General features: G+C 41.9%; 1 protein-coding gene across 2 annotated transcripts in view; it reads left to right on the top strand.

Annotated features, from left to right (window-relative positions):
* Positions 1–23,154, top strand: part of LOC140429527 (guanine nucleotide-binding protein G(q) subunit alpha-like) — a 374,644-nt gene that overhangs the window by 897 nt on the left and 350,593 nt on the right. The window contains exon 1 of one of the 2 annotated variants that reach the window (XM_072516638.1): positions 326–346. The exons of the other annotated variant lie outside the window; for it this stretch is intronic. The gene's annotated coding sequence lies outside the window, so the exon portion shown is untranslated. Of the gene's footprint in view, positions 1–325; positions 347–23,154 lie in introns of those variants that run through there. 2 annotated transcript variants of the gene reach the window in all.

The raw sequence follows: 23,154 nt of genomic DNA, 5'->3' as shown, positions 1-23,154 counted from the left end.
TAGGTGCAGTGAGGTTGTTAACCTGACATTTGTGCGTGTTTATTTATTTACTTTTAATGTGGTAAGAGTTGTTTGTGGTCACAATGGATTTTGCCGGCATTGTTTTTAGTTCTGGATGCGTAACTCCGATTGGGAGGGAGTTAAGGTTATTCTTAAGTAATTAGAGTATCTTGCAGGCAAACAAAACAGCCGGCCTATTTGCAGTGATAGCTTGAAGTGATAATCAGAATTCTTCAAATGAAGCCATTTTACATTATTGCAATGTTGTGAACATGTTTGGTCAGTTTCTGTAATCTGGGGTGCAGATGGAGTCCTACACTGCTTATATACATATCATTGGAGTCAGGTAGATATGAAGCCCTTCGTTTTTCATCTGTATAGTTTGTATGTTTCTAAATATAAGGAAATGCTGATGCACTTACAGTATGTAACTTGTACATTTATATTGTGAAATTTGCCTGGACGCATTGCTTATACAGGGAAGCATACATGGTGTGTACTCAATACATTGGTTTTGTTTTAATACTGCAGTTGACATTTCTGGGTGATGTGTGATTGATCATACTGTTTAACCAAAGACAATGCAAGTTGAAAAGGATTGTGCAGTTGTTGTATATAGTGTAATTTAAATTACTGAGCAAGTCATCTAATGATTTACATTTTTCAATATATGTTTCAACTGGGAAGGTTGAGTAAATTTCTAATGCCCTGTTCAACAAATGTTAAAAAATACTTACGTCAATCTTTCTTTCAAGATCTTGATACACAACAGCATTTTATAAAGTTTGGTGTCCTAAATTCTTCCATGTGCAGTCCTGTAATTCACAGGATCAACAGTGCAGCTCGGACAAGCCTTTTAGCGGGTCGAAGGCCAAAAGTAGACTTGTGTTCAAGTTAACTGTATCAAGTGCTTCAGATAAATGCCAATTATACAACAGGGGATATTATTGTGCCTTAGATTACATGATTAAAATTGATCGTTTGATCACATCAGCCAGAGTCAGCGATATTATTACACAAATGCCAGTTTTTGTCAGAGGGAAAAAAAATTAAAGCTAGGAATGGGGGTAGAAATGGCATGATGGACTCGGTTAAGTGTGGAAGCATGTCTTTAATGATAAAAGAGAAAACTTCATGTTTTGAGAGGTGGTGAAAATATTTCCTGATTTTGACGGAGTTATATTCAGTGCTATTTGTATTCTTGTGTTTGAACTGGAAGTTTTGTTAATCACCACATGACAAAAAATTCACCTGTGCAGCGAAGAGCAGGATTATCCATGACTCTACCTTTGCATCCATAAGATATCATTTGCTAATTCCTGTAAGCAGTGACATGGATCCAGGTCAAATTAGGTTTTTATTATCTGTATGGCAGAGCAATGAAGTATATTCATGCACTGAGGCATTCCCAATGTGGTTGCTGAGTCAAACTCCACCATACGTATTCAAACTTGTGGTTACTACCCGTGAAATCAAATCAACATAAAATATTGTTCGACTATTATTTATCCATTCTGATCAGTAAAATAAAAGTTATTAACCCATGACTTATGTATCAAGATGGAAATGATGATGTCCTCAATCTCGTAAGTTACTGATTAAAGAACAATAGGTAAAAGTGTGTGGGAGAAGTATCTGTACATGCTACGTGAGTTGTTATTTTGACATAACACACAAAATCTTGTTTCTCTGTGATATATTGAGTCTATAGCCTTCCACAAAAGTATTTTACTGTGCTTTCAACTTGATTTTCAGAAGGCTGAACCATCTGATTTTGTATGGATCTGAGTTGTATCAGAGTGGATGACATCATAACACCACAGTAGAGCTTAAAATAGCATTTGAAGCTAGAATAACCATTAGTTGCAGCAACATTGGGTTATAAGGTGAAAGTAGAGGAATGCAGAGGATGCAATTAAAGATTCCAATGCGGCATCCACAATGACTATGCCAAGCATCTGGTTGTACTTCTAGCTGCATTAATGTTCTTCTCAATGTGAACTAGCATTTGTTCTGAAGTATTGACTGACAAATCTTGAGGTTGGTGTGTGGGTGTTGTTGAACATAATTTATATTAACACTGCTGTATTATTAATATGATTATAGATGTTATCACCACTGTTTATCACTCTGTAGAAGACCCTTAAATGATACAAATGTAATTAGTAATGTTTAGAAATGAGTTACAACCATCTTTCCATTAATGTCGACCAGATAACTGCAAATAAGGATTTTTTTTTGTGTCCTTGCAACATCCTGAGACAATGTGAAAAATATAGTTTTGGATTTTTAAAATGAAACTATTAAAAGCATACACCACAGTTTTGAAGTATTGTAGTAATGTATGTGCGGCTTGTTCTTGAATAAGCATAATCTCAAACCAAATGTTTAAACATCAGTGTGGGGCTCTCTGCCTCAAAATACAGCTCTGTTTAGAACTCAATCTGTTTTTATAATTTTGTAGTCCAGTTAGTTAATATAGATTAATGAATTATTCAGTCTTTGTAGCTGGGTACAACTATCATGCTTGAAGTACCAAGGCAGAAGAAATGTTTGGGGATTTTAGTGGACAGGTCCGAAAACCATCAGCACCACAGGCTGTTAAAAAGCCAGCAGGATGTTGGACCCAGCAGGATGTTGGACCCATAGCAGATAGTGTAACATTTGAAACATAAATAACTTGCATTTGTATAGTAGCTTTCATGAACTCTTTATTCAAAACCACTTGACAGCTAATTAAACACCTTTGAAGTTAACTGTTGCAGGAAATCTGGAAGCCAAACTGCACACTCGCATATCACAAACAGCAATGCGACAATGACCAAGCAACCTGTTTTAATGTGGTTAGTTGAAGGATAAATATTGGCCAGGATATTGAGACAAACTCTTCAATATGGTATATAGGATATTTTATGTCTGCCTGAGAGGACAGACTGGCCCTGGTCTGAAAGTGGCTGGATTGTTTGTACAAGTATCTGAAGCCTAGAATCTTTTAATTCGGTTAAATCTAGGCAGGACATTTTAAAACTGTATTTGATCCTGGTGGGACCACATCTGTATTATAACATACGGTTTGTTCTTGGCAGAAGAGGGTACAGAGCAGTGCTGAGCTGTTGATCCAAGAACTTAAAAGAAATTGCATTTGAGATAAGGTTGATTGCCCTCGGTCTTTTTGCTGTGAAAAGATAATGAGAGGAAATATAATTTTCTAAAATTGTGAAGGGTATGGATAAATTGGATACAAGCAGACTATTTTTTGCATACATTGTTACATTTGTAAATTTAAAGGAATAGAAATGCAGAAGCAATTATTTTTCACTAAAATAGATGGTAAAAATGTGGTGTAGATTACCAGCATGAGTGATTGAACAAGTTACCGTCAATTTTTAAAAATCTTGATGGGATGTGAATGTTGATAGCAGGCTCATTCCTAATTGCCCTTGGAAAGGTAGCGATGGACTACCCTATTGAAATATTGCAGTCCATTTGGTGTAGCTACACCTCTGATGTTGGGGGTGTTCAAAAAGGAATTGAGCAAGTCTTGTCAACAAACATGCTTTTTGTGTTATTAGGAATGAACCAGGAAATATTGTGGATAGTTGGGCGAGGTTTATTAATTGTCCTTCATATCTGAAACTGTCACTGTTTACTATAAACCTGTCAAATTCAACAATTTACTCCTGGTACTGCTTTTAAGGCCTGTTGTTTTTGGGGTGAGACAGTAACCCTGGTTTGTCTGAGAAAATAATTGTAATTGTGCTGTGTTCTACAAATATATAACCATTTATGCTATCAATGTATTTTGAAGCTAAATTTGTCTACGGCAGGATGGTGTAATGTCAAATAGCACCACTTTGTGTCTTGTCAATGTAAAATTGATTGTGGTTTCTAATATATTAAAATACGCACAAAATACATATAGTGAACAGTTTTTCTAGCCACAATTATTTGTGGTTGTTTGTCCTTATGGGCTGCACAGCATTTTTCTAATGTTAGCTTATAAAGTGTTTGGCAATTGGCACATTAGTGAGTCTGATCTAGTGATGACATTAATTGATCAATAATTTATTATCCCTATTGGGTTCACCAAATGATTGTAGTGTCCATATTATTGTGCTAGTTGAGATCATGAGACATTGAATAGGACCTTACTGCTTTGCATGGTTTAGTACCAACTTACATTTAACTTCAGAGTTGTGTTATGAATCGCTTTATCACATTGAGGTGGTCTTATTTAAAAAATAAAAATAAAAAAATTTTTTATTAGAGGTTTTCATAAAATATCAATAACAAAATGAGAGAGAAAAAAGAACCCAACAGGGTTAAGTACAAAACACAATCTAAAAAAAGCAACCCCCCCCGTACATAAATAATAAATTAACATTAACACCCCGACTTAACACAACAGGTGTATACACCCCCTCAGACCCTCCAGTGTAAATAACATAAACAAAAATAAAGTAAACCCCCCCCCCCCCCCCCCCCCTCCCCCCGAGCTGCTGCTGCCATTGACCAATGTCTACCGTTCTGCCAGAGATGAGGTGATCTTATTGAACATACTTTGATGTGCTTGCACACGATCTGTAGGCAGGATCATATGGCAGATCATGAAAAACTACATTTTCTTTAGACAGTAAATTACTGAAGGAAAGAACTTGGGTGAAGTATTTTGGAATATCATGAGACATATGATAAGATGCTCTACATTTCCATATAATCAGTGCAGAAGGAGGCCATTCAGCCTGTTGAGTCTGCACCAACCCTCTGAAAAAGCACCCTACCGAGGCCCATTTCCCCAGTCCTATCTCTGTAATCCCACTTAACTTTCATATCTTTGGAATGTGGGAGGAAACCAGAGCACCCAGAGGAAACCCATGCAGACACTGGGAGGACATGCAAACTCCACACAGACAGTTGCCCAAGACTCAGTTCAGTTATTTTTGATGTGCAGTTACTGTCATGTGAATGAACAAATCAGCCAATTAACATGGCAAAGTCTCCCAAACAGCAAATGAAATTAAGCACCTTTATGGTGGTGTTAGTTGAAGGAGTATTATTGTCTGTCTGTAACACATTGGGCAAATTCCCTAACCTGGGGTGGCATAATAGCACGATGGTTAGCATTGCTGCATCACAGCGCCAGGGCCCTGGGTTCAATTCCGGCCTCTGGTGATCTCCCTGTGTCTGCGTGGGTTTCCTCCGGATGCTCCGGTTTCTTCCTACAGTCCACAGATGTGCAGGTTAGGTGGATTGGCCATGTTGAATTGTCCCTTCATGTCCGAAAAGATTGTGGGGTCATGGGGTGTGGCGCACGGACCTAAGTAACGTGTTCTTTCCAAGGGTCAGTGCAGACTCGATGGGTCAATTGGCCTCCTCCTGCACTGTAGGATTCTATGTTTTGAATAGTTGAATAGAATCATAGAATCACTATAGTGCATAAGGAGGCCAGTTGGCCCATCAAGTCTACACCATCCCTCTGAAATAGCTCTCAAGCCCCCACTCTCTTCCCATAACCCAGTTACCCCACCTAACCTTTTGGACACTAGGGGAAATTTAGTATGGCTAATCCACCTAACCTGTACATATTTGGACTGTGGGAGGAAACCGGAGCACCTGGAAGAAACTCTGGAAGAACGTACAAACTCCACTCAGGCAGTCACCCAAGACTGGAACTGAACCCAGGTCCCTGGCACTGTGAGGCAGCAGTGCAACCTCTATGCCACTGTGCCGCCCTGTTTCATTATTTTTTTTCTTTTACATTCACATAAATCACTGCAACAGACAGACTGAGCCTCATCTGAATGATGGCATTTCTGACATTGAGCCATTTCAACAACAACAAAAACTTGCAAGTATATAGTATCTTTAATGTAGTAAACTAGCCCTTAGCCCTGGTACTTCATAGGAATATTATCAAACAGAATTTGACACAGTGTCGCTTTAAGATATTAGAAAAGATTTTTTTTAAATAGAGTACCCAATTATTTTTTTTCCTATCTAAGGGACAATTTAGCGTGGCCAATCCACCTCACCTGCACATCTTTGGGTTGTGGGGTGAAACCCACGCAGACACGGGGAGAATGTGCAAACTCTACACTGACAGTGACCCAGGGCCGGGATTCGAACCCGGGTCCTCAGCTCAATAGTCCCAGTGCTAATCACTGCGCCACCGTGCTGCCCTCGATATTAGGAAAGATGATCAAAAACTTGGTCAAAAATATAAATTTTAAGAAGCGCTTATTAATCTTGTCACAAGTAGGCATACATTTTAAAAAATAAATTTAGAGTACCCAATTATTATTATTTTCCAACTTGGGGGCAATTTAGCGTGGCCTATCCACCTAACCTGCACATCTTTTGGGTTGCAGGGGTGAAACCCACACAGACACTGGGAGAATGTGCAAATTCCACACGGACATTGACCCAGGGCCGGGGTTCGAACCCGGGTCCTCAGCGCCGTAGTCGCAGTGCTACACTGCGCCTACAGGTAGGCATACATTAACACTGCAATTAAGTTACTGTGAAAAGCCCCTAGTCGACCTGCACATCTTTTGGGTTGCGGGGGTAAAACCCACACAGACACTGGGAGAATGTGCAAATTCCACACGGACATTGACCCAGGGCCGGGATTCGAACCCGGGTCCTCAGCGCCGTAGTCGCAGTGCTACAATGCGCCTACAGGTAGGCATACATTAACACTGCAATTAAATTACTGTGAAAAGCCCCTAGTCGCCATATTCTGGCACCTGTTCGGGTACACGGAGGGAGAATTCAGAATGTCCAAATTACCTAACCGCATGTCTTTCGATGAAGATGTTTAATGGTGTCATCATGGAATTGTCTGTCTCAATTATTGTTGATCAGTAGTTCCCAAACATTCCGTGAACCCTTTTTGTGGAAATGCCAAATTTTGCGAACCCCCTCAAAATAAGTATTTTCCAGGAATTTTCTCCCTTTTCTGAGTATACATTATAAAAAGTGATCGTGGAGATCTAACATTAATTTTTCTTGATACTTTATTGTGCACACAATAAATAATTACACTATAGATCATTATTAAGCAAAATACAATAAGGGAAGGATAGCTACCTAACACAAATTAGATGCACCCAATCAAACCTAGTTACTTACAAAATTGCAAGAATTCAGGAGTAATTGATGGGAATGGACCAATCATTTCTATTCTGGCAGATTATGTTGCCTTTCACCACTAAATGGAACCTTTAATATTGGGCGTGAGGGCACATGATGTCTAGAAAGATGCAATCAAGGCATCTTTGATTTTCTCCCAGTTAGAGAAGCAGCACTTACTATTCCAATGTGCACCAGTCCTTCAACAATGGTCAATGGACTGGGGTGGGGGAGAGAACTTGGAGAAGAGATCCCAGAGAGTGGCTAAGGACCCTGGGCCACAGAACCATCATCAAGGAACAGGAGTGGAGAATGAATTCAAGACTCAAAAGATCAGGAGGTATAGGTCTCTGGGCCATAGACACGGTGTCTCTCCGTGATCCAGAGCCCTTCTCATCCTGACGACCTCGTGTAGATTAGATTTATTGTCACGTGTACTAGGTACATGTATTGCTCGGAGTATAGTCCAGGCAGACTGGTGCGTTTCCCTCGCTTCTTAGGTCAGTGGCTGCTTCTGATTGTCTGATGGGAGAAACCTGACCTTGTGCAAAGTAAGTGGTTGTGTCTGGTGGGGTCCCAGGTGCTGGTTGCGATTTTGGGGTTGCCATGGGGGCATGTTCGCAAGCCCACCAGGCCTTTGGGTACTGCAAGAACAGGCCTACCTGTTGGTGTGTTATTATATTTAATTCTATGTAAAATTGCTTACAGAAAGTAAGATAGTGAGAAAGAAAATTGGGATAATGAGAAAGTTAAATGATACCGAAAGAACAAGTGGGGGAAACAAAATTCCAAAAACCATCCAACATGCTTTAAAATTTGGTGTTGAGAATTCGCATTTGTGAAAATAAAAGTTTTCACCGGCGTAGAAGTTTACATCCTTCATGTGCTTTAATGCCAAATCTCTCAGAAGTACTTGCTGATGTAACAAAGCTTGTGGAGGAACAGGGCAAATCGGACAGCCGCTTCCTGTTTTGTATTTAACTGATGCATATGTGAATGAGGGGAATATAATGTCCTTTGTGCTTGTTATTAACTGTGATCCCTGATAACCTTACCCAAACCAAAATACGAGAAAATATTTCTTCATGAGCTATGCTTCCAGATTCACCTCCCCTCCACGTTCCACCAGAATTAATCTTGTGTTACGAGAGTTGCTAAATTGAATGATCCAGTGCTCTCAAAAATTATATTTGTTTTTAAGTTTCTTTCCTGTAATACAAATGATTGGAAGCTACAGCTCAACTGATGGTAAGTTCATGCCACATAACACATCCAATGTAACTAGTTCTATATAAATGTTATATTTAAGGCATTTGGATTTCATTTTTCACAAATATAAACTGATTTATGATCCAAAGATATAACAAGATGTACAATTTCAATGTAATTAATATATTATGTTTATTCAGCTGCTTTTGAAGTAAAGAACTTGACGTAGAAGTGCAGAACTGTTAGGGCGCATAAAGGCAATTTGTCGCATCGCATCTGCACCGGCTCAAATGTACTTTGACTGCGTGCCATTCTCGTGCCTTTTCCCCAAATCCCTGCGCGGTTTCTATTCAGATAATCATCAATGCCCTCTTGAAAGCCTTGACTGAACCTGCCTCCACCACACTTCCGGACAGTGTACTCCAGAATCGAACCATTTAAAGTGTGAAAAAGATTTTTCTCACATCACACTTGTTTCTTTTTCAAATCACTTTAAATTTGTGCCCTCTTATCCTCGATCCTTTTACAAGTGGGAACAATTTCTGCCTATCTACTTTATCCAGCCCTGTCAATATTTTGAACACCTGTATCAAATCTCCTCTTGGTCTTCTCCTCTCCATGGAGAACAGTCTCACTCTCGCCAATCTATCCTCATGACTGAAGTTTTTCATCCCTGAAACTATTCTTATTGACTTTTTTTGTACTCTGTCCAGTACAACCATACCCTTTCTATAGTGTGGCTCCCAGAACTGTGCACCATACACGCGCTGAGTTTGAATTAATGTCTTGCATAATTGCAGAGTAACCTCTGGGCTCTTAAAGCTCAGGATACTGTATGCTTTATTAACGGCTCTTTCCACCTGTCTTTTTACCTTCAATGATTTATGCATATATACACTCCGAGTCCCTCTGCTCCTGCTTCCCCTTAAGATTGTACCTTTTATTTTAAATTGTCTCTCCATGTTCTTTCTATCAAAATGCATTACCTCACACTTCCCTGCATTGAGCTTCATTTGTCACCTTTCTTCCCATTCCACCAACTTGTCTATGTTCTTTGGAGTTCTATACTGTCCTCACAGTTTGTAACGCTTTCAGGTTTTGCATCATCTGCAAACTTTAAAATTGTCCCATGCATACTAAGATCTAGATCATTAAAACATACCGGAAAAGGCAAGAATCATAACAGCGATCCTTGGGGAACTCCACTACAAATCTTCCTCCAGCCTGCAAAATAACCTTTAACCATTACTTGCTGCTACTTATTAATCAGCCAATTCTGTTTCACATCCTTCTATTCTATGAGCTATAACTTTTCTGATAAGTCTGTGGTGTGGCACTGTATAAAATGTCTTTTGGAAGTCCATGTACACCACATCAACATAATTATCCTCATCAACTCCCTCTGTTCCCTCTTTTTAAAAAGAAAAAAACCTCCAAGTTAGTTAAACATGATTTCCCCTCTTCTCTCTTCTCTTACTGATCAACCAACACTTTTCCATGTGACTATTAATACAATCCGGAATAATTGTTTCTAGAAGCTTCCCTACAGTTAAAATGACTGGTTTGCAATTGCTGGATTTATCCTAACAACCTTTTTTGAACAAGGGCATAATGTTTGCAATTCTCCAGTCCTCTGAAAGATTCTGGCTAGGAGCTTTCGGAGGTGGAGGAAACTCTGGTGGAGGAGCTTAAGGGCAAGTGGAAGGACGAGCTAGGAGGAGAGATAGAGGCGGGGCTGTGAGCGGATGCCCTAAGCAGGGTTAATACCGCCTCATCATGCGCCAGGCTTAGCCTGATACAATTTAAGGTAGTCCACCGGGCACACATGACAGCGGCTAGGATGAGCAAGTTCTTCGGCGTTGAGGATAGGTGTGTGAGGTGTGCGGGAAGCCCAGCAAATCATGTCCACATGTTTTGGGCATGCCCGAAGCTTGGAGGGTTTTGGCAGGATTTTGCTAAGGCAATGTCCACGGTACTAAAAACACGGGTGGTACCTAGTCCGGAGGTAGCGAACTTTGTGGAGTGTCGGAAGATCCAGGAGTTCGGGGGGCAAAAGAGGCCGACGTCTTGGCCTTTGCCCCCCCTGGTAGCCCGGAGACGGATCTTGTTTTTATGGAGGGACTCGAAGCCCCCGAGTGTAGGCACATGGGCTACTGACATGGCTGAGTTTCTCAGTCTTGAGAAAATAAAGCTTTCCTTACGAGGGTCAGTATTGGGGTTCTCCCGGAGGTGGCAGCCGATGGTCGACTTTCTCGGGGAAAATTAAAATGTCAGCAGATGCAGTATTCCAAAGGGGATGTTGTATGGTTGAGGTGCGTGAAGATTGGGCTGGGGGGGGGGGGCGGGGGAGAGGAAATGTTTATTTTACCATGTTTAACATTGTTTATGTTACTGTTAGAAAAAATTTCAAATACCTCCATAAAATATTATTTTAAAAAACGAAAGAGAGATTCTGGCTAATGCCCTTGCAATATCCATTCAATTCCTTCAATATTCTTGATGTGGATATCCAAGACATATTCTTGGATGTGTCTCATCCGATCACGGTGCCTTGTCAAACGTATGCATTGACAGTTTACCCAACACTTCTTCCTTATCAATTTTGAACTCTTCTAGTGACAGATCCTCCTCTGTCATCATGGCTTGGGTAGAATCTACCCTTTTGAAAAAGACAGAGACAAAGTATTCCTTTAAACTGGAATAAAGCCCTGAGGCTTCTTGATTATAATTATCCATTTTTTATGTCCTTTTGAGGTAAAGATGATATTCATTAACTGGGGTGTTTGGTAGGTTCTACTGTAGATCGGACAGAAGACTGCAGATGATTGAGTTTTGGTTGAGTTGATGGCTTGGGATTTCCTCGCTTATGATTTATCACTGCCTCTGATATGCGCTTGCTTTTGAAGGAGGTCGCGATGTTTTACATTTGGTTGTGCCAGGCGCAGTAATCTTGGTGAACTTCCCCCAGGATTTGGTGTCAATATCAAAACTCCTAAGAGAAGCATTCTGAGGGTCCTTGTAGTCCTTTGACTGCCATGATGATCTTTATTAGTGTCACAAGTAGGCTTACATTAACACTGCAATGAAGTTACTGTGAAAAGCTCCTGGTCGCCACATTCCCACACCTTTTCGGGAACACAGGGAGAATTCAGAATGTCCAATTCACCTAACAAGCAAGTTTTTCGGGACTTGTGGGAGGAAACCAAAGCACCTGGAGGAAACCCACATAGACACAGGGCGAACGTGAAGACTGCGCATAGACAGTGACCCAAGCTGGGAATTAAACCCGGTGCTGTGAAGCAACAGTGCTAACCACTGTGCTACCTTGCCACCAGATGCACCCCAGACTCAAACTCTCCATAGAAGATTCATTTCGATAAACAAGTGTCAGACTTTCTGGCTAGTTGACCAGCCCAGCTCAGGTGTGCCTGACATATTATGATGTGAATGCATAGCATGCCAGCTCAGGTGAGCATCTTGCAGTCTGATATTTTGTCCTGCCATCTAATCTTCTGAAGCTTCGAAAGGCAGCTCAAATGGAACCCACCTAGTGCAAAGTCTCGACCAGGATCTGCTGCCAGTGAAAAGGCGGAGGAAGCATTAATATGGTGTTTGCAGTTTGACAGCTCAAGAAGAAATGCCAAGGTTAGAGCATGAACCTGTACACCATGTTTGTTGACCTAACCAAGGTCTTTGACACTGTCAACTGTGAGGACCTTTTGAAGGTAATTGAGAAATTCAGCTGTCTTGACAAATTCATTACAGTGGTTTATCCGTTCCATGATAGTGTACTTGTCTGTACTTGTCCTGGATGATTGGTGAGTCTTCTACCCAATCCTGGTTGTTAATCAGGTTAAAAAATGCTCCGTGTTAGCATAAAAACCTCCATGTTTTTCTTTGACATATGCTCCAGTGCCTTAAATGATAGTGCTCCTGTCATCAAAAGCAGAAATTGCATGAACGGGAAGCTGCACAATTTGAAATGTCTCCAGACAAAATCAAAGTCACATAGTGACTTTGTGAACATAATTGGCAAGTTCCTGTTTACTGATGACTATGTACTAGTTGCTAGTTCAAAGCTGGAAATGCAGTGTAACATGGATTTGTTCTCCAATGCATGTGACAATTTGAACCTTGTGATCTGCCCAAAGAAACCTGAAGTAACTTGCCACCATTTGAGCCCTTATGATCTGCACTATGATCTGCACGAAGAAACCTGAAGTAACTTACCAGCCTGCTCCAGGAAAGCACTGCCTTGAGCCCAAGGTTTCAGTCCATGACCAGAACCTGTCAGCAGTGGATAAGTTGACTTTTCACGGAAAGGCACTCTCTCACATGAGACACACAAAAAGTATTGCCAAAGCAAGTGTCAAAACTTTGACAGACTTCAAATATCAGTCTGGGAAAGAAGAGGAGTAGTAATTCTGTCCACCAAAGTTTCCGTTGGGGAAGGCATCTGAGACAAATGAGCCTTTATTATGGTATTTAATTGAAAAATATCAGCACAATGAATTCATGCCAGGAGCAGCATCAGACATAAGAGTGAGGCAGCAAGTTGGGGAAGCTACAACATAAGATTGCATGCTGAACAGTGGCAGCAACATCTGACAAATGGAACTAATCAATCCTACAACAAATGGAACAAGTCCAAGATTTATCGTCCTGCCCCATCCAGTTGTGAATGGTGGTGGGCAACTAACTGGAGGAGGAGCCAAAAATTCCATTCTTAGTGAGGGGCGAGCCCAGCGCAAAAGACAGCTGAAGCATTTGCAATCACCTTCAGCCAGAAGTGTCAGATGGATGATCCATCTTGGCCTACTTCTGAGGATCCCATCATCGTGACTGCCAATCTTTAGCCAGTGTGATTCATTCCACACGATATTACGACGTGAACTGCTGTAATCCAAGAAGGTGGATCGCCCTTACCTTCTCAGGATCGTCAACGTGGTCAATGAATGCCGGCTTCCAATGAATAAACATTTCTTTTTAAAAACAATAATAATCCAATATAAAACTGAAGAGAGTGGCAGCCTATTGCTGAAATTATCTGTCAAAGTTTTTTCATCTTGCACTCATCAGGGCACTTAGCAAGTTTACCGATTATAAGGAGAGAACAGAAATTTATATTGTGGGAGAAGAAAGTGCTAATTGGCTGACAAGTAGCCTCTGGTAGAGGTGTTGCCATGACGAATGCACCATGGTGACTCGCAGTTAACTGCAAAGCATTGTCTGGAATCCAGTCAGGCGGTTTGACCCTGATTGGGCAAGGCCCAGTCTACTTCGGACTACCCTGGAAAGGCAAAGTATCTCAAAAATTTGAACACTGGTGAAACTAGCTGTTCTACGCTGCTATCATGTAGCAACACACATGGTATTCACCATTAACAGGATGCTGCTGTCAAGCCAAAATGACATTCTACCTATCATAAAAATGAGTACTGTGATGTATGAATTTCATTGTCAGTGTGATGCTAGGTACGTCAGCCGTACACCTTCAAGACCGACTAGTCACATCAAACAGCATGCCCCAGCCGCTGCACCCAATTAGCCCATGCATACAAAACTCAAATCATCGTATCCAACATTTAGGTATGATTACATGATTGGACAACGTGCTAAATGTGGCATGGTAGGACAGTGGTTATAACTGTTGGTTCACAGCGCCAGGGTCCCAGGTTCGATTCCCGTCTTGGGTCACTGTCTGTGTGGAGTCTGCACGTTCTCCCTGTGTCTATGTGGGTTTCCTCCGGGTGCTCCGATTTCTTCCCACAAGTACCAAAAGACGTGCTGTTAGGCAATTTGGACATTCTGAATTCTCCCTTAGTGTACCCGAACAGGCGCTGGAATGTGGCGATTAGGGGCTTTTCACAGTAACTTCATTGCACCGTTAATGTGAACCTACTTGTAACAATAAAGATTATTATTGTATTATAATCCTCGGTGTGCTAAGAATTATACTGACAATCAATTTAAGATTCTCCGTCGGGCTTGCAGTGTGGCACATTTGCGTGTAAGCTACATCTGTAAACACACAGGGCCCTGATCTTTGCAGACAAAAAAAGTGTACACGTTATGGTTTTTTCAGATTAACTAAATAAGTGACAGCCATTTGCTGACTCATTCCCAGAGCATTGCCTTGATCAATCAGGGTCAAACTGCCTGGTTTAAATTTAAACAATGCTTGGCAGTTAATTGTCAGGCACCTGGTGCATTCTGCATGGCAATGTCTCTACCAATCAGAATCTACTTGCCAACCGATCAGCACTTCTCAAATAAATTGTTCTCCCGTCTAACGGTATTCTTGTGAAATGTCTTGATGAGTGCAAGACAAAAAGCTTCAACGTGTAGAAGGTTGTTCCATACCCAATTAGCCCAATTTGTACTACTCGAGCTCTGTACTACAAATGACTAATTCTATCAGAACTTGGTATGTTAGCTAATCAGCTATGTGACATATTTGCTGCGGTTTTTGCATATCATAATGATAGAAATCACACATGAGATATGTGACAAAATAAGAATCAGAATCTTTATTATTGTCACAAGTAGGCTTACATTAACACCGCAATGAAGTTACTGTGAAAATCCCCTAGAATACTATCCCCAACAGGATTAACGTTTTTGAGGAGTGCCTTTTAATCGTTTAGATAACTACGGAAATATATGTGGCACAGTTATCAAGTATGAGACTAAAACGACTGATATTGTGCAATACTCTGCTCTAATGTTCACATTTTTGATGCCAAGTATGCTAACGTTGGTTTAGGGAAGTGAATTTTACTAAGATTGCACAAATCAGTTTTAAGTAGGTCAAGTACTAGTTTGCATTTTGCAGAATGTGTGTTTTCCATTAACTTCAAGAGCACTATATTTAGTTGCAGAAGGCTTAATATTTTACAGGTGAGTAAAATATAGAAATAGCTTTTGTTTTGGTGATTGCATTCTAATAACCTAAACAAATGGATTGAAGGAACAAATTGAGTACATGCTGTAAAGTTTATGAGGAAATAAATGTGGTGTTGAAAATGGAGAGATGCTGCACAGTATCGGGAGAATGACGTGCAGAAAATGACCCAACTCTTTAATATGATCTACAGCTAACTGGCCTACTTGGTTCCTTTGCCAGGTCTATAATTAAATCAACAGGCCACTGAATATGGAGAATGCATATGCCTCAGTTTTGTAAATCATGCTGTGCAAATGCTGCTGAAAGTTATATAACAGAATTTAATGACTAAGTTTTGGTTTTAGAAGCAGGAATAGTAATGATTTGTGAGCAGGCAATAGAAATGGAAAGGAGTTCAACTCTGCTTCTCTGTATTTGATGGTGTTTGAAAGGAAGTGGAAAAATTGGTCTCCTGAAAAGTCTGGAAATTGATAGAACATACATGCAATGCACAGTGTTAGGCAACTTAGTGGCGATTAGTACAAGTTGGAACAAATGAAGGGGGTACTATGGTGTGTGACTCCTCTATGCTGGCTGTGAATTACATCGCTCTTTCAGGCTTTTCCCTACCTGGTGCAAAGCTGAACAACACAATTTTTTTTATTAAGAGCTTCCATTTCACTGAGGAGGCTTCAGGTCAATCTACATCCAATAATCTGCTTTGAAAGCATTACTTCTCACATTTTGACAGTTATGACAAATTGCATCACAGCAGCTGAGACAACCCACAACATTTAAAAAAAAAAAGAAGTCAACTTGCTTATCTACTGATGTTAAAGGTCCTTATTTAAAAAAAAAATATCCAGGATTTGAATTTGAATTTCCATCTTGGCCAGAAGATAATCTTCTGTGTACCAAGTTTTATTGCAATCCATCTATTAATTTTTGACATATATTGTTTGCAAACAGACAAACAAGCTAACAAACAGGTGAAAACATGAACTACACCCACCTTTAGTGGCGAGGTAATGCATTAACAAAATGGACTAGGCTCAGAAGAGAAGTGAAAGAAGGTGCTTTGTCATTTAATTTTGTCAGTGTTTGTTGAACAGATTGGGTAGCTTATAACTCAGATTCAAAATGAGTGAGCAACTGCTTCTAAAATACAACACGACAATTGGTGTGTATTGGTGTTTACTGTTTATGTAAATAATGGTCCTAATGCGAGATATGTGTTCTGTTCTTGTATCCCTTTACAGTCTGTATATCTGTGATGTAATAGATTAGACTCGAGCGAAAGATTATAAGAAATCAGTTGTGAAATATTACTTGAGAACAAATTAATACAAGATCCTTGATATTTATAAATGAAAATTGTCACAGATCAATACTGGTGTGAACAATATGGAACTGCAATGAAGCCAGTAGATAAAATTGTTGACTTAATTTGTCGTAGAATAAACAGATTAATGAACCAAAGAGTTAATTGGAGAGTCGAAAAGAGATACATGATATAAATATGTTTGAGGGCTCTTCCTATTTGTCCCCTTAACTTCCTGTCATCATGTTGTCAATGTTTTCTCATAATTTTGTGTATCCATGCTTAATATTTATTGTGCCAAAGTAAACTTGTCAAGCTGATTGCAATTTGATGGGTGCTTATATATGCTGTGTGTGTTGGCCATTATTTTGATTCTTGCTTTAATTTTATTTTATTCACTTTCCAATAAGTTAAGTTTCTAATTGTAAAATTTCAATTGAATGCTTTTATATTTTTGTTTTATTTCTCTGTGTCACTGCTTTCTGTCTCCATTCGTATGCTACTGGGCTAATGCCTGTTCTATCGTTGCTGCTGGAACCAAGCTTGCTCCATTTCTCTCATCACTCGAGGGAATATTTTCTAGAAAAGATTAAGAAAATGACATTGGTCAAGACTTCGGACGGTCACCCCACTCTCCTTGCTGCCTCCATTATTTTGATGCATGTTTACCGTATTTGTGTTGACAAAATGCAATCTGCCGGCTCTGCATTCCTGGTCCACTGGATGTAATAATCATCTCGTTCATGGTTCATATTAATATATTTTTTATAAATTTAAGTGCCCAATCTTTTTTTGCGGCATGGTAGCACAATGGTTAGCATTGTTGCTTCACAGCTGCAGGGTCCCAAGTTCAATTCCTGTTTGGTCACTGTCAGGAGTCTGCATGTTCTCATCCTGTCTGCGTGGGTTTCCTCCGGGTCCTCTGGTTTCCTCCCTCAAGTCCTAAAAGATGTGCTTGTTAGGTGAATTGGACATTCTGAATTCTCCCTCTGTACCCGAACAGGCGACTGGGGGCTTTTCACAGTAACTTCATTGCAGTGTTAATGTAAGCCTACTTGTGACAATAATAATGATTATTATTATTAGGGGGCAATCCTGCACATCTTTGGATTGTGGGGGCGAGACCCATGCAGACGGGGAGAATATGCAAACCCCACACGGACAGTGATCCGGGGCAGGATCAAACCCAGTTCCTTGGCTTTGTCAGGCAGCCGTGCTAATCATGACACCATCATGTCACCCTTTAATAATTTAGAGGTAACTTTTAGTTTTGGGAAGATTACATTTGTATGGGTAAGGAGATTAAAATGCTCGACCTGTGAAATTGAGAGAACATCTGAAATAGTGGCAGTGCAAAGGATTCCATGTGTACTTATGGGCTCAGAGTTGGGAGGCTCAAAGTCATAAAATGTTAGATGGCCTTTATTTAGATGGGGGACTGCAGACAGTACATATGAGGAGATTTGACCTGACTTAATTAGAAATTTAGATTATTCATTTAGATAATCTAATCAAAAGATATTGTTATGAAGGTCAAGAATAATTGGTTTACATTTCTGTACATCGCTGGTATGCCACATTTCCCTGGAGACGGGCTATGGGAGTTAGGGAGGTCCCTTTATTTAATTCATTTGTGTCTATGTTTGCTCACAGAAACAAGCAGTCAGCAGTTCAATTTGGGAACAGAAAGAAAACAGTTGTAGCTTTGTGCAGTTTGCAGCTCATTGAGTCAAGGGAGACAAAAGAGATAAATGTTGACCAGACCTGCATTTTAAGCAGAGAAAATGCTAACTTTATCACCCATGGCACAGAATGTGGGTGGGAAAAGAGGCTGGAACATTAGCCTAGCTTGGGGCTAGAGGAAGAAATCTACAGTAATCCTCATAGCCAAATGCATTTAGCCGAAGAGCAGACTGGGTGAATACAGTCTGTCTAACCAAAACCAGGACAAGGAGTTTAGAGGCCATTAGAAACCAAGGGGTAGTTTAATGATTTGAGAAAAAAAACTGTTGCCTAGCGATGGGGTCTAGCGACACACAGTAACATAGGGAAAGACAGAAAGGCAGGCAGTCTGTTTGTGTGTATGCCCGAGAAAAAAAGGCAGAAGTTCTCAGCTCTTTAATAGGAAATCCTGCAAGACTGCTGGGGAATTGAGTTTAAGGAACTCATGGGCTGAATTTTGAGATTGGCCACATGTTAAGTCTCCTTTTTAAAAAAATTAAGAGTGCCCAATTCATTTTTCCAATTAAGGGGCAATTTAGCCTGGCCAATCCACCTACCCTGCACATCTTTTGGGTTGTGGGGTCGAAACACATGCAAAAATGGGGAGAATGTGCAAACTCCATACGGACAGTGACCCAGAGCCGGGATCGAACCTGGGGCCTCGGCGCCGTGAGGCTGCAGTGCTACCCTAAGTCCTCTTCTGATGGTGGGCACCCTCCCTTGAAGGCTTTGAGACTTCTGCACTTCCTTCAGCCTCCCCAGCCCACCCACCCTAGCTTCCATGTCCCGACAGTTAGACTTAGTCACAAAGTCCCAAGAACATCGCTACAGTACCTCTTTCGGCCTTAGTGGTAGAGGACATAATCTCTGAATAAGAGGTAGGCCATTAAGGACTGATATGAGATTGGGGGGGGGGGGGGGGGGGGTTAAATCTTTGTAACGCTTTACCTTCGAGAGCTGTAGAATGTTCACCACTTCTTCTACCTCGATCTGTGCTCCCAGTCCCACCCTTTCCTGCTCTTCCACCTTGGGAAATTCCAGCCGATCCAAGAAGCCCATCATTCTCTCCCTCCCATCCGGGGGTTGAGCTTCATATAATTTTTTATAAAATGTCTTGAACACTCCATTCACTCTCTCCACTCCCCACTCCATCTCTCCTTCCTCATCCCTCACTCCCCCTATTTCCCTCGCTGCTCCCCTTTTCCTCAATTGGTGTGCCAGCAACCTGCTCGCCTTCTCCCCATATTCGTACTGTGCCTTCCTCCATTGTGCCTCTGCAGTGCCTGTAGTCAGCAAGTCAAATTCTACATGTAGCCTTTGCCTTTCCCTGTACAGTCCCTCCTCCGGTGCTTCTGCATATTGTCTGTCCACCCTCAAAAGTTCTTGCAGCAACCGCTCCCGTTCCTTACTCTCCTGCTTCCCTTTATGTGCCCTTATTGATATCAGCTCCCCTCTAACCACCGCCTTCAACGCCTCCCAGACCACTCCCACCTGGACCTCCCCATTATCATTGAGTTCCAAGTACTTTTCAATGCACCCCCTCACCCTTAGACACACACCCTCATCTGCCATTAGTCCCATGTCCATTCTCCAGGGTGGGCGCCCTCCTGTTTCCTCCCCTATCTCCAAGTCCACCCAGTGTGGAGCGTGATCCGAAATGGCTATAGCCGTATACTCCGTTCCCCTCACCTTCGGGATCAATGCCCTACCCAGCACAAAAAAGTCTATTCGCGAGTAGACTTTATGGACATAGGAGAAAAACGAGAACTCCTTACTCCTAGGTCTGCTAAATCTCCATGGGTCTACACCTCCCATCTGCTCCATAAAATCTTTAAGTACCTTGGCTGCTGCCGGCCTCCTTCCAGTCCTGGACTTCGACCTATCCAGCCCTGGTTCCAACACCGTATTAAAATCTCCCCCCATTATCAGCTTTCCCATCTCTAGGTCCGGAATGCGTCCTAGCATCCGCCTCATAAAATTGGCATCATCCCAGTTCGGGGCATATACGTTTACCAAAACCACCGTCTTCCCCCTGTAGTTTGCCACTCACCATCACGTATCTGCCCCCATTATCCGCCACTATAGTCTTTGCCTCGAACATTACCCGCTTCCCCATTAATATAGCCACCCCCCTGTTTTTCGCATCTAGCCCCGAATGGAACACCTGCCCCACCCATCCTTTGCGTAGCCTAACCTGGTCTATCAGTTTCAGGTGCGTTTCCTGTAACATAACCACATCTGCCTTAAGTTTCTTAAGGTATGCGAGTACCCGTGCCCTCTTTATCGGCCCGTTCAGCCCTCTCACGTTCCACGTGATCAGCCGAGTTGGGGGGCTTCCTACCCCCCCCCTTGTCGATTAGCCATCACCTTTTTCCAGCTCCTCACCCGGTTCCCACGCAGCTGTATCTCCCCCAGGCAGTGCCCCCCCCGCCCATCCTCTCCCATACCAGCCCCCCCCTCTCCCCAGCAGCAGCAACCCAGTAATTCCCCCCTCCCACCCCCCCCCGCTAGATCCCCCGCTAGCGTAATTACTCCCCCCATGTTGCTCCCAGAAGTCAGCAAACTCTGGCTGACCTCGGCTTCCCCCCGTGACCTCGGCTCGCACCGTGCGACGCCCCCTCCTTCCTGCTTCTCTATTCCCGCCATGATTATCATAGCGCGGGAACCAAGCCCGTGCTTCTCCCTTGGCCCCGCCCCCAATGGCCAACGCCCCATCTCCTCCACCTCCCCTCCTCCCCCATCACCACCTGTGGGAGAGAGAAAAGTTACCACATCGCAGGATTAGTACATAAAACCCCTCTTTGCCCCCCACATTCGCCCCACCACTTTGTTCGAACGTTCTTTTTAATAACCCGCTCATTCCAGTTTTTCTTTCACAATAAAAGTCCACGCTTCATCCGCCGTCTCAAAGTAGTGGTGCCTCCCTCGATATGTGACCCACAGTCTTGCCGGTTGCAGCATTCCAAATTTTATCTTCTTTTTATGAAGCACCGCCTTGGCCCGATTAAAGCTCGCCCTCCTTCTCGCCACCTCCGCACTCCAGTCTTGATAAACGCGGATCACCGCGTTCTCCCATTTACTGCTCCGAGTTTTCTTTGCCCATCTAAGGACCATTTCTCTATCCTTAAAACGGAGGAATCTCACCACTATGGCTCTGGGAATTTCTCCTGCTCTCGGTCCTCGCGCCATCACTCGGTATGCTCCCTCCACCTCCAACGGACCCGCCGGGGCCTCCGCTCCCATTAACGAGTGCAGCATCGTGCTCACATATGCCCCGACGTCCGCTCCCTCCACACCTTCAGGAAGACCAAGAATCCTCAGGTTGTTCCTCCTTGCGTTGTTTTCCAGTGCCTCCAACCTTTCCACACATCGTTTCTGATGTGCCTCCTGCGTCTCCGTCTTCACCACCAGGCCCTGTATATCATCCTCATTCTCGGCTGCCTTTGCCTTCGCGACCCGAAGCTCCCGCTCCTGGGTCTTTTGTTCCTCCTTTAGCCCTTCGATCGCCTGTAGTATCGGGGCCAACAGCTCTTTCTTCATTTCCTTTTTGATCTCTTCCACACAGCATTTCAAGAACTCTTGTTGTTCAGGGCCCCATGTTAAACTGCCACCTTCCGACGCCATCTTGGTTTTTGCTTGCCTTCCTTGCCGCTGTTCTAAAGGATCCACTGCAATCTGGCCACTCTCTCCTCCTTTTTCCATCCGTATCCAGGGGGTATTCCCTTCTGGTTTACCGCACAGTGTTTTTAGCCGTCAAAATTGCCGTTGGGGCTCCTATCAAGAGCCCAAAAGTCCGTTTCACAGGGAGCTGCCGAAACGTGCGACTCAGCTGGTCATCGCCGCACCCGGAAGTCATTGCAGAGTAAACTTGAGGACAGATTGGCCTATTTCTGCTCTTGCGTCTGTTCATATTTGTGTTGGTTGCAATTAGAACATGACAGCTCACTGTCTGATAGGCAATAAATAAATGATTACAGCTTTGCATCAGGTTATGCCTACAAGTGATATGGAACAGGTAATATGTGGACAGCTCCATATAAAATAAAAGGACATTATCTTTCTCTATTCTTTCATTTGTCTCCACTTAACTAGTTATGTTGTTTAGAAAGTTTCTTAAATATCATCGTTGTGGGCTCACACTTCTAAATCAGCTTACATTCCAGAGGTTTTGTTCAGTGCCACACAGCAGAGAGAGTTTAGACTACTAGAATGTATTTTTAAAAAATCAGTAACCGATGTACATTGCCACCAATGCAATAGTTCACTTCAAAAAAACATAATGCAAAATCCCTTGTTCTAAGAGTTCTGTTATACCAAACTAAGAATTATTGAAATATTGTATTATTTGATTTAAAACTCAAGTATTTTCCATATGGTCAGGTACAAGAGTTTAGCATAACTTCAAAACTCAGGCAGGATTAGAATCTCAAACACAGTGAAAAATGTTAAACTGTTTCCTCCCAGCCTGCCTTGGATTATCTAATGTTTCCACTGGGCCCTCACTCCTGTTGAAAGCAGCCACTTGGACTTCCCTGTCAGAAGCATTACAGGGATAACCTGTGTTTATCCCAAAATCTTTGCAGTAACCGTTAAGTATCCCTGCTGATACTGAACAAGTCAGATTACAGCTTGATAGATCCTAAATTGCTTTTCTTTTTTAAAGAAACTGTGGAGATCCATCACTGGACACATTCATAAGAGTCTGCCAGTGTACTTTTCACACAGAACAAAACATTTATTAAATGAACTATATTACACAGACATAAAGTTGGAAATATGTCTTTTTAAAAAAAATATATATTTTATTCAAGATTTTTTGGCCAAACATAACAGTACATAGTTTTTCTTTTTAACAACAATAAAACAGTATAAATAACAGTGGCCA

This window comes from Scyliorhinus torazame, chromosome 9 (genome assembly GCF_047496885.1).
Source record: "Scyliorhinus torazame isolate Kashiwa2021f chromosome 9, sScyTor2.1, whole genome shotgun sequence".
Taxonomy (NCBI): Eukaryota; Metazoa; Chordata; class Chondrichthyes; order Carcharhiniformes; family Scyliorhinidae; genus Scyliorhinus; species Scyliorhinus torazame.
The sequence above is the reverse complement of the archived record's forward strand: the minus strand, read 5'-3'. Positions and strand labels throughout refer to the sequence as shown.